The sequence below is a fragment of the Peromyscus eremicus genome, chromosome 16_21, assembly GCF_949786415.1.
Source record: "Peromyscus eremicus chromosome 16_21, PerEre_H2_v1, whole genome shotgun sequence".
Classification (NCBI taxonomy): Eukaryota; Metazoa; Chordata; class Mammalia; order Rodentia; family Cricetidae; genus Peromyscus; species Peromyscus eremicus.
This window is the reverse complement of record NC_081432.1, coordinates 57,490,499-57,500,941: the sequence shown is the minus strand read 5'-3', so window position 1 is coordinate 57,500,941 and position 10,443 is coordinate 57,490,499. Positions and strand designations below refer to the sequence as shown.

Genomic DNA, 10,443 nt, shown 5'->3' with positions numbered 1-10,443 from the left:
GTTTGTAGGCCAGGATGACCTCGGACCTAAGACCTTCTTGCTCGACCTCCTAAGCGCTGGGGATCACAGGGGTGCATCACCATACCTGGTTTTATGAGGCTCTGGGGATCGAACCCAAGTTTTCCTGGATGCCAGCTGAGCACCCAGTCAACCGAGCTATATCCCTAGTGCTCATTAATTCTTCTGTTCATGAGCAGCTGGTGTCAAGTTCTTTGTCTACAAAAGGCTTTGGGAATCGACTCAGCTCTGTAGTCCAGTGTGTAACTTCCACGCGTTTGCAGCTTATGGTTCTGAGTCTGCTGAGCAGTAGCGCCTGAAAGCTCCAGTTAAACCAAGCCAGGGTCCGGGTTGGATTAATTTACAGAGAGGAAAGCAGAGCTATCTGGATGGTTGCCGGCCTCCAGATGCTGCTGGGCCCACAGTACATTAAAGCTGTAATTTCAGGAAGGTACCCACATTGCTGGTTTGTTAGTGATTCAGTTTCATCTCTCTCTCTCTCTTTTTTTCTTAACTTCAGCAAACTAATTTTTAAAATATAATTAATGATAGTTTAAGGCCTGAAGGGGTGTAGCCAGGGTGCTGATTTGTCTATTTGAGTCAAATTATATGTGCCGACACCATGCCACTCTGAGAGACCCATCTAGCTACCCGGGTCCCTATCCTGATGCAATCGAATTAGACAGAATTCTAAGTCTGTCTGCAATAGGCAGTACTGTCTGTTTGATTGCCACAACTGAAGTCTCAACATTTAATGATCTGGGACGGCTGCAAGCGTCCACAGCAGTGACCTTGGTGTCTGCAGCAAATACTCTGTGTTCCATGTGCTCTGAAGTTTGTAGCCATCTTCTGCTGTGCTATTAAATGAGTTGAGCCTTTCGGTCTTAGCCTTTGGGACAGTGGCTACCCACTAAGTTGAGCAGCAGCACCCCGAAGGGCATTTGGGCACTCTGCCATCGTGACTTTATAGTTTTCCGCATGTGGGATGGAGACTAAGAGGGAGGTTGTTTCTGTGTGCAGCCTGACCCAAGACCGTGAAGGTGCACAAGCTGTTCCCAAGCCCTGAGCCCTGACCTTTGAAATGGCTCAAAGTTGGAAGGAGGTGATTCAGTCTGGTAAGTCCTTATCTCCCCAGCCCAACAAGCCAATTCTGTGTTCGCTCAAAACAAAGAATACCTTATGCTCATCACAGAGCAGGGGTGAGAATGGACCTGTCTTTATGTGGGTCATTGAGTGTGGCATGCTCTGCTCAAATGACAAGCTGCCTCGCTCTGCAAACTTTTATGGAAGTCATGATTGCTTCCACTGGCTGCAATTGCAAAATTGCACAGTATAGTTGCTAATCACAGCTCATAACACAGATGATGACTCACAGGGGCCTCAGTGAGCTCAGGCACCACTTCCAGATCTCCATATAATGTCTAGTGATCAACTGGTAGCCTTGCAGTATAACTTACTTTGCTAGTGGGCGGGATCTTGCTCAAATAAGGAAAGTGATTGACAAGTCTCATCAGCGGAATTCCTGCTTCCATATCTGTGCTCTGCCCGTTGTCTGTGTTTCTGTCCAGTCACAATAGCAATTCAGCAAGTTCTGTCAGAATGAACTATAAGGGTTCCTTTATTTCAGCTGAATTAGCAGGATAATAATGGAGCTGGGAGTATGTGTCTGAACATAGAGCAACAAAAGGATCTGCTTTTGTATCCCAGGGTTGGGGTGGGGAGGTCCCACTACCTTTTAAGGACCCCAGAGAAATCTAAGAAGGAGCTGAGGGTTCCATCATTCTCTTCCTTGGGGGCTGTAAGAACATTGTGCTTACATTGGAATAATCAGTCCTTTATGAAATATCAAAAAACCCAAAACCTACCTGTACCTCAGAAGTCTTTTTTTTTTTTTTAGCTAAAATTAATGATAAGAAGAATAAACAAATTTCAAACCATGGGACTGGAGGGTTGACTAAGCAGGGGCTTGCTGCTGGGCTGGTTCCCAGCACCCACGGCTATTAACGCCACTGTGCTGGCTGGTTTTATGTCAACCTGACAGAGCCTTTGTGGAAGAGGAAACCTCAGTTAAGAAATACTCCTACCAGACTGGCCCATGGACAAGCCTCTGAGGCATTTTCTTAGTCAGCATGGATGTGTGAGGAGCCAGCTCACTGTGAGTGGTGCCCTCACCTGGGCTGGTGGTCCTGAATGCTTTAAGAAGGCAGCTGAGGAAGCCTTGGGGAGCGAGCCAGGAAGCAGTTTTCTTCCACGACTTCTCTGGTTCCTGCTTTGAGTTCCTGCCCTAACTTCCTTCAGTTGTGGATTGTGATATGGAAGTACAAGCTGAAATCAACTCTTTCCTTCCCAAGCTGATTTAGTCACAGTGTTTTATCACAGCAATAGAAACCTTAAGACAGTGGCCCACAACTGCCTGTAATTCCAGCTTCAGGAGATGCCCTCTCCTGGCCTTCTTGGGTGTGCACACAAATAAAAATAAAAACAAATCTAAAAACAGTAACAACAACAAAAATAAACCCAACAACATTAGGGTTGCATTCCAGTTCACTGTGGAAAAAAAACAAAACCCTAAAATAAACTCCATGTCTTAATACTTCACAGAACATTCTGTAAGATGTGGGTCTCATCAATACAGTAAGCAGAAGAAATACTCACTTGGATTCAGAGGCTCCAGGAAGTTCCTGAAGCTGACCAAATATCACCAGCCCTCTTTTCCCCAGTGTATATAAGCAGTAAGGACTGGTGAGACACTCTCAGACCAGCTGAGCTGACTGAAGAAGCCCTTTAACCCGTTAATCTGCCTGCAGGCTGTGCACTGTGCTCCAGGGTCCAGCTTTCACTGGCTGTTACCCGTGATGGGGTGGGCTTCAGTGATGCAGCTGGCATTGCCTCATTTCTGCTCCCGTGAGTAACCCCCTGCCCATATGTAACTCCAGCAAAGCTCAGATTCTCTTGTTGGTTCCCTGTTTGGGGTGAGGACATGTTGGTTCACTTCTCCCTAGGAATCAGGTCACACAACATTGTGAGACCCGCATGGTGGAAGGAGCCGGCCAACTCCTGAAAGCTGACCTTTGATATACACACTGTGGCTGGCTCATTTCCTCCCTAACTTACCCAACAAATAATTACAATGTTAAAAATAAAAATTATAGGTCAGCCTAAACTACCTTGTCTCATCCCAAATAGGTGGTAGAGGTAACTGGTTACAGGGCCATGCTCCTTGCAGAGGAGCATGGATTGATTGCCTTTGCCTCTTTTATATATACATAGTCTTTGCCTCCAGCAGCTCATGGTGTTCTCCAGAGTCCCTCCATGGAGTCACAGGACTTACTTCTAGAATGGCAGCTATGAGAATTAAGGTCCACTTTAAGCTAATACTACTTCCTTTAGGCTCACATATACAAAGAGCCTAGTTCCATATGAGGTCATAGTCGGAGATTCTGGTAAATATGAATTTTTGACAGGACAAAACTAAGTGCATTTAGCTAGAAGAGGGTTAATTTTACAGTCCAGCTGAGAGAGAGAAAAAAATCAAAACTATAAATTTTAAAACTATCTAAAATAAGGAAACTGATAATGTCTTGTCAGAGACAGCACCAGGGACTGTCACATGCTGCTTGGGGGAATGGCTCCTCCACCACAGAAAACAGTTTGCAAATTTCTTGGGCAGTTAAATGCACAGTTACCAGTCCTGGGTTTTCACTTGAGAAAAAAGGAAGACAGATACTCACTGAAAAACATACATATTTTTATCGCAATTTTATTCATAAAATCCAAAAACAATGTAGATATCACTCAACTTGTAAATAATTAAATTGTGACATGTGTTGTAGAATGTTATTTTTAGGTGTGTTACTTTTGTTTATGTTGCATTTGTTTAATTCTGTGAAGCTGTGTTACTGTGCCTGTCTAAAACACCTAACAGTCTAATAAAGAACTGAATGGCTAATAACAAGGCAGGAGAAAGGATAGGCGGGGCTAACAGAGAGAAGTGATAGAAAGAGAAATCTGGGAGTAAAGAAGAAGTAGCCAGAGAAGGAGGAGGACTCCAGGGGCCAGCCAACCAGCTACACAGCAAGCCACAGAGTAAGATTAAGATTTACAGAAATAAGAGAACGGGAAAAGCCCAGAGGCAAAAGGTAGATGGGATAATTAAAGTTAAGGAAAGTGGCAAGAAACAAGCCAAGATAAGGCCAGGCATTTATAAGTAAAAATAAGCCTGTGTGTGATTTACTTGGGAGCTGGGTGGTGGGCCCCCCAAAAGAGCAAGAACAAATAACAACAGATGTCCATAAATATCCATAGATAAGAAATAAAATCTGATGACAGTATAGTTGAATATCGAAGGCACTATGTTAAGTGAAAGAGGCCAGATGCAAACAATAACATACTGCACAATCTCATTTATATAACACTCTAGGAAGGCAAGAAAATGGTGGAAGAAATCATATTCCCAGTTGTTCAGAGCTAGGAGATGGGATAGAGCTTGGCTGGACGACCAATCTGAGAACTTTTGGTGGTGGAGTTTGGTTTGCACTGGTGCTACATGACTATGTCAGCTTGTCAGATTCATATACTATATGCATGAAAACGTTTTCCATGGAAAGTCTACTTCAAGGGACTTTAGTACCACAAGCCCCCACCTCATGGTGACTCCCTCAATCCCCCACCAGGAAGTGGCCCTGATGGTGTTTGATTTGCAAAGTTATTTTTCTCTGTGTTTAAGAGTATATTGATCCAGTCTATAGGATTAATAACAGACTGTCTGAGCAGAAATTTCTTGGGGACCCTGCTCTATTGGCTTTGGGGGTTTGTTATGGAATATTATTTTAATTAGTCAAAGATGTGTTACATTTCTTTATGCTGCAGAATATTACTGTAACTGTGTAAAGGTGTGTTATTTTTGTTTATGCTGCATTTGTTTAACGATGTAAGGATGTGTGTTTAATTATGAAAAGATGTGTTGCATGTTTCACTTTGCCTGCCTAAGGCACCTGATTGGACTAATAAAGATCTGACCAGCCAATAGCTAGGCAGAGAAAGGATAGGTGGGACTAGCAGGCAGAGAGAATAAATAGGAAGTGAAATCTAGTCTTGAGAAAAAAGGAGAAGAGGAAGAACAAGAGAGGAGGGAAAGAACAAGGGACATACGACGGGGCAAGAAGCCAGGCAGATGCCAGACAGACATACATAGAGAAGCAGACACAGTAAACATACAGAAAGAAAATAAAAAAGGATAATAAGCCCAGAGGCAAAATGTAGATGATGAGAAACAGGTTAAGTTATAAGAGCTAGCAAGAAGCGGGATGGTGGTGGCACATGCCTTTAATCTCAGCACTTGGGAGGCAGAGCCAAGTGGATCTCTATGAGTTCGAGGCCAGCCTGGGCTACAGAGTGAGATCCAGGACAGGCACCAAAACTATACAGAGAAACCCTGTCTCAGAAAAACAAAACAAAACAACAACAACAAAAAATAAGGGCTAGCAAGAAAAGAGCTAAGCTAAGGCAGAGCATTCAAAACTAATAAAACGGCTCTGTGCCATGATTTGGGAGTTGATTGGTGACCCAAAAGAAAAAGCCTGGTACAGGGATTCTCTAGCCTCTTGACCTCTGGAAGCTACACAGAAAAAAATGTTAAATATGTTTTAGGCTAGAGGTAAATATCATCTGTTTAGTATCAATACAGAATCTGGGAAGTATTAGTACAGACTGAAGGGACAGTTGCCTGTCTCTGTGTTTGTCTGTTTGTATGTTTTAGGGTAGGAACCTGCGGGGTTTCCCAGGCTGGTTTCATACTCATGGCAGTCCTCCTGCCTCTGCTTCCTCAGTGCTGGGATTAAAGTCACCATGCCTGCCTGACTTTGAAGTCTGTTCTGTGGCCATTTTTTTTTTTTTTTTTTATCAAAAGAAGCCAAATTCAAACTGGCTCATGATTTGGGGACAAAGGAGGGAAAAAGTATCAAAACTGCCTCCCTGTCTCCCTTGAAGGGCAAGTATCCCTGGATACTTACACGGTCTAAACGCACTGTGATGCTGACAGTGATGAGCACTGTTGTAACAGGGCCCCAGATCTTAGGCCTCCAGACCTTAGCACAACTGACTCCATGATGGAGGTACCATTGAGGCTGGATAACTCAGCACGTAGGCAGCACCACCTGCCAAAACTAAAACCAAAGCCTAATCCATCAAAGTCCATATAGTTCTGGGAAAGCCTCTAAATGTACTAACCTTACTTTTTTAGCTTCTGTAGTTCCAGTTCAGTTTAAATGTTCTTGTTAACTGAAGTATGTCAGCCCAGAATATGGCTTTTGTGCTTAAAAGTTCACCCTGAGAAAAACTCAGTGCTACCCTGGGGTCCCGAACACCCAGTGTATCTGCCTGCCGGCTAATAAGACTTTCTATTTGGCTTAAACCCATGTCTGAATAGTCTTCTCTGGGGCATACCCCACAAAAATCGTCATCTGTGGAGTCACTTCAGAGTGGAGAACCTCAGGTTACTGTTTCCCTCCCATAATTTTCCAGCTCAGGCATTGGAATTACAAATAATCAACTGTCTTATGGCCTAAGGCTGCAGGACTCCTTTGCAAAGCCTTTACCTTTGTGAGCAGGAAAGGCAGGCAATGGTATTTTCACACTGTCCTATTCACCAGTACCTTGTGAACATATTTCTTCGTGCCTTGCACTATCAAGGATGGTGGACAACACTGGTGTGAGGATGTGGGAAAGCAGGTGAGAGAAAACAGGACAGGGTGTGCAAAGTCTAGATCAAAGAATAGCCTATTGAGAAGTTCCTAACTTTGAGAACTGCTGTTGGATGTTCTGTATGTTAAATGCATTTCTCTGATTGGTTAATAAATAAAACACTGATTGGCCAGTAGCCAGGCAGGAAGTATAGGCAGGAAAAGGAGAGAGGAGAATTCTGGGAAGTGGAAGGCTGAGGCGGAGAGACACTGCCAGCTGCTGCCATGACAAGCGAGATGTAAGGTACTGGTAAGCCACGAGCTACGTGGCAACTTATAAACTAATAGAAATGGGTTAATTTAAGATATAAGAACAATTAGCAAGAAGCCTGCCACAGCCATACAGTTTGTAAGCAATATAAGTCTCTGTGTGTTTACTTGGTTGGGTCTGAGTGGCTGCAGGACTGGCAGGTGAGAGAGATTGTCCTGACCGTGGGCCAGACAGGACTGGAGAAAACTTCAGCTACAGAGAACATAACCCCCTTTCTACTAGGTAGGCAGAAAAACAGAATAGGATTAATTTCAATCTTTTTACCTGATCCCTTAAAATCATTCATTACTAAAGACTCACGTCACCTAATTGTACTAGCTAGGGCTCACCAAAGAAACAGAACCAGTGATATGTGAACTGATTGGATTATTATGGGTGTTGGCTCATATAATTATGGATTTGAGATCCCCAAGAGTCCCACAGTACACCAGCTAGAGAATCCGAGAGCTAGTGGCATTAACTCAGTCCAAAGAACTAGAGAAGCCAACTGCCCAAGCCTAAGGCCTGAGAACCAGTGTGGGGGCTGGGTGCTGAGTACTGTTATAAGTTTCAGAATCCAGAGACTCGAGAATCTATGTCCAATGGCAGGAGAAGATGGCTGTCACAACTCAGGAAGGCAGCTGTGAGGCTGGGGGCCTAGGGTGGAGCATGAGGTGGCAATTTCACCCTTCTGCCTTTGTGTTCCAACCCGACAGGTTGGAAGGCACTCCATCAGGGAGGAAGAGCTCATCTGTTGTCCTCTCACCCAAACACCCTCACAGATGGTTTTACCAGCCATTTGGGCACCCCTTAGCTTAGTCAAATGACACATAAAATTAACCATTATATCAATAACGTCTGGTAGGCTGGAGGTTTGGGGGCAAAAAGATTCCCACCCACCACCCACCCCATCCAGAAGCCAGCACTTACAAAAGCCCTCGCAGGACACTGGATAATGAAGACACTTGGTTCCAGATTCCAAAGTAACCATTGGACTCAGGACACACCCACTGGACCCCCAAACCCAGGCAATATTCCAACACCTTATCAAGCACATTACCGCCTCCCACCCCTCTCCCACAAAAAGCTCCTAACCCAACCCAGCAGAGTGACTTCATGGACCTCCAACTGTGAGACCCTGACTAATCCCTAAATCAACCTGCCTTTTGCTTTTTAATTCAGTTCGACTGGATTTACGGCAGCAGCCGAGGCAGAGAAGCTATTCCGTGTCCCCTCAGAACCCTAGCCTTGGACCTGTGCTTTGCCTTTTCTGTCTACCTCAGCCCCCTCTTTCTCCCTCTCCTCTCTTTATGCTGTTGTGTACCATAGGAAGAACAATTTTTCCAGCTCCTGTGATAAAAGATACTTTATGACATTTAATTTCCTCTATGGGATCTGAGCAGCATTGATTAGAAGATCCAGTGATGTGTTTTGTAGCCTGGAGCTGGCTATGGAGATTTTTATTTCTTATAAATGATGTCAGATAAAGCCTCTGACATTCCAGATAATGGCCAGGGGACCCTGTGAGAGCACTGTTTACACTCAAGTGATAAATGACCTCTCTCAACATAAAAACAGATAGAAAAAAAAAAGTCATGGGGCTAATCTATTCCAGCATTCTTACCTGTCTATTCATTTGTTCCTAATTTTTCTGAGCACTTTCAAGGTGTCGTCTATCACATTCACTGTTTATGCCCATCAGACCTTAGTGACATTGGGAAGGAAGCTATGCCCAGAGCAAAGTAGAAATGAAATCTGCCCGTATATAAAGGGATGAGTTAACCTCAGAAGACACTGGCTCAGTAGAAAATAGGACAGCCCATGGGGACCATCTGACAAGAAATAAGTAAGTGGCCAGGGAGACTGTATTTGGATTGAATCCAATATGGGGAATGTAGATCATTGTCCTTCCTTCTCCTCTACGTTCTGTCCTGGACAGACTTAGAAGGTGTCTATCCTAAAGAAAAAAGCAACTGAAATACTCACTAGTGGACACATGGAATCTGCCCTGTGACCTGCGTGTGTGCCACTGATTGCACTCCGTTCTTGTTCCCTTCCCTGACAGCGTCCCGACACGAGGCCAAACCTCACTGGGAGCTGTTTATACATGTAGTGACACTGGGAGAAAACTGTAACTAACAGGTAAGCAATCCTTATTTACTTCTTTTGGTGGTCCAATAAAGCAGTTAGTATCATTAGCTCTCATGTATACCTGAAGAAACTGGCCCAAGGATATTAAACAGCTTGTGTATTTCATGTAGTTAGGAAAAAAGGTGCCAGAACTTGAACCCAAACTTGGAAAATTTGGCTCTAAAATCTGTATATTTAAACTGCTGCCCAACTGAATTATGTGCTTATGGTAACAATGTAACAATTCATTTACCCGCATGTAAGGAACACATGTAAGGCCTAGGGTGAACAACCCTGATCAGGAGTGATAAGCAATAGAATGATGTAAGTAAACCACAAATGGAGTAGTGATAAGCTATAAGCTATGTGTGGAAGTAGGGATAAGACTAGAAACCTAGCCAGGAAAGAATATAAAAGATGAAGCCTCAGACCCGACCAACAGAGCTCGTCAGGCCCTCGCGCGAGACGACTCTCCTCTGCCAGAGATGTGAGATCCTGTGCCCAGTGCAGACGTGGCTGACCTGAGGAAGGCTGACCCAAGATGGAACAGACGTGGCAAGTCTGGACCTGTACACCCGGAGAGGTACTCCTGCTTCCATTTGGAAGACAGAATGAATATTGCTTGTAATCTTACTGTGTGAATAAATGAGTGTTATACCAAGTCCGAATCAAGAGTGATTATTCCTCCCCCGTAACTGGGGTATGTGTTCGCTACACGGCATTTCCCAAAACCATTAGAGCATTTCTTTTAAGTCTCTTTACAGCTGATCTCTCTCTCTCTCTCTCTCTCTCTCTCTCTCTCTCTCTCTGTGTGTGTGTGTGTGTGTGTGTGTGTGTGTGTGTGTGTGTGTTTGAATGAAAATAGCCCCAATAGGCTCATAGGGAGTGGCACTATTGGGAAGTATGGCCTTGTTGGAGGAAGTGTGTCACTGGGATGGGCTTTGGGGTTTCAGAAGCCCAAGCCAGGCCCAGTGGTTGTCTTTCTGTTGCCTTCTGATCTGGGTGAAGAACTCTCAGCTTCCTCTCCAGGACTGTGTCTACTTGTCTACCTGCTGCAAGCCGCAGGAAAACATAATTTTCCCAACGAGAAATGGAATTCAGTTACTGTCACAGAAACTACTACTTGGAAAAGTCAAGGACTTCTCCAAAGTCAAGCCATGGCTTAAGAAGTCTTGGTGATATTTTAGCATATATATATATATGTATATATATATATATATATACATATATATATATATATATTAGCTGATTTCTAAAATGATTTTCTTGTGTGCTTCCAAGAACTCCTAACAGTGTATTTATCTAAAATACCTATCAAACATCCAA

At 43.9% G+C, this 10,443-nt stretch overlaps 1 long non-coding RNA gene across 2 annotated transcripts; it reads left to right on the top strand.

Annotated features, from left to right (window-relative positions):
* Positions 1–7,973: 7,973 nt before the first annotated feature.
* Positions 7,974–9,778, top strand: LOC131926773 (uncharacterized). 2 transcript variants are annotated; one of them, XR_009383563.1, is made up of 3 exons: positions 7,974–8,117; positions 8,690–9,129; positions 9,601–9,778. It is a non-coding gene; the product is annotated as an uncharacterized LOC131926773 (long non-coding RNA). The 2 variants fall into 2 exon arrangements; XR_009383562.1 differs by having other exon boundaries at positions 9,560–9,778.
* The last annotated feature ends 665 nt before the right edge of the window (positions 9,779–10,443 follow it).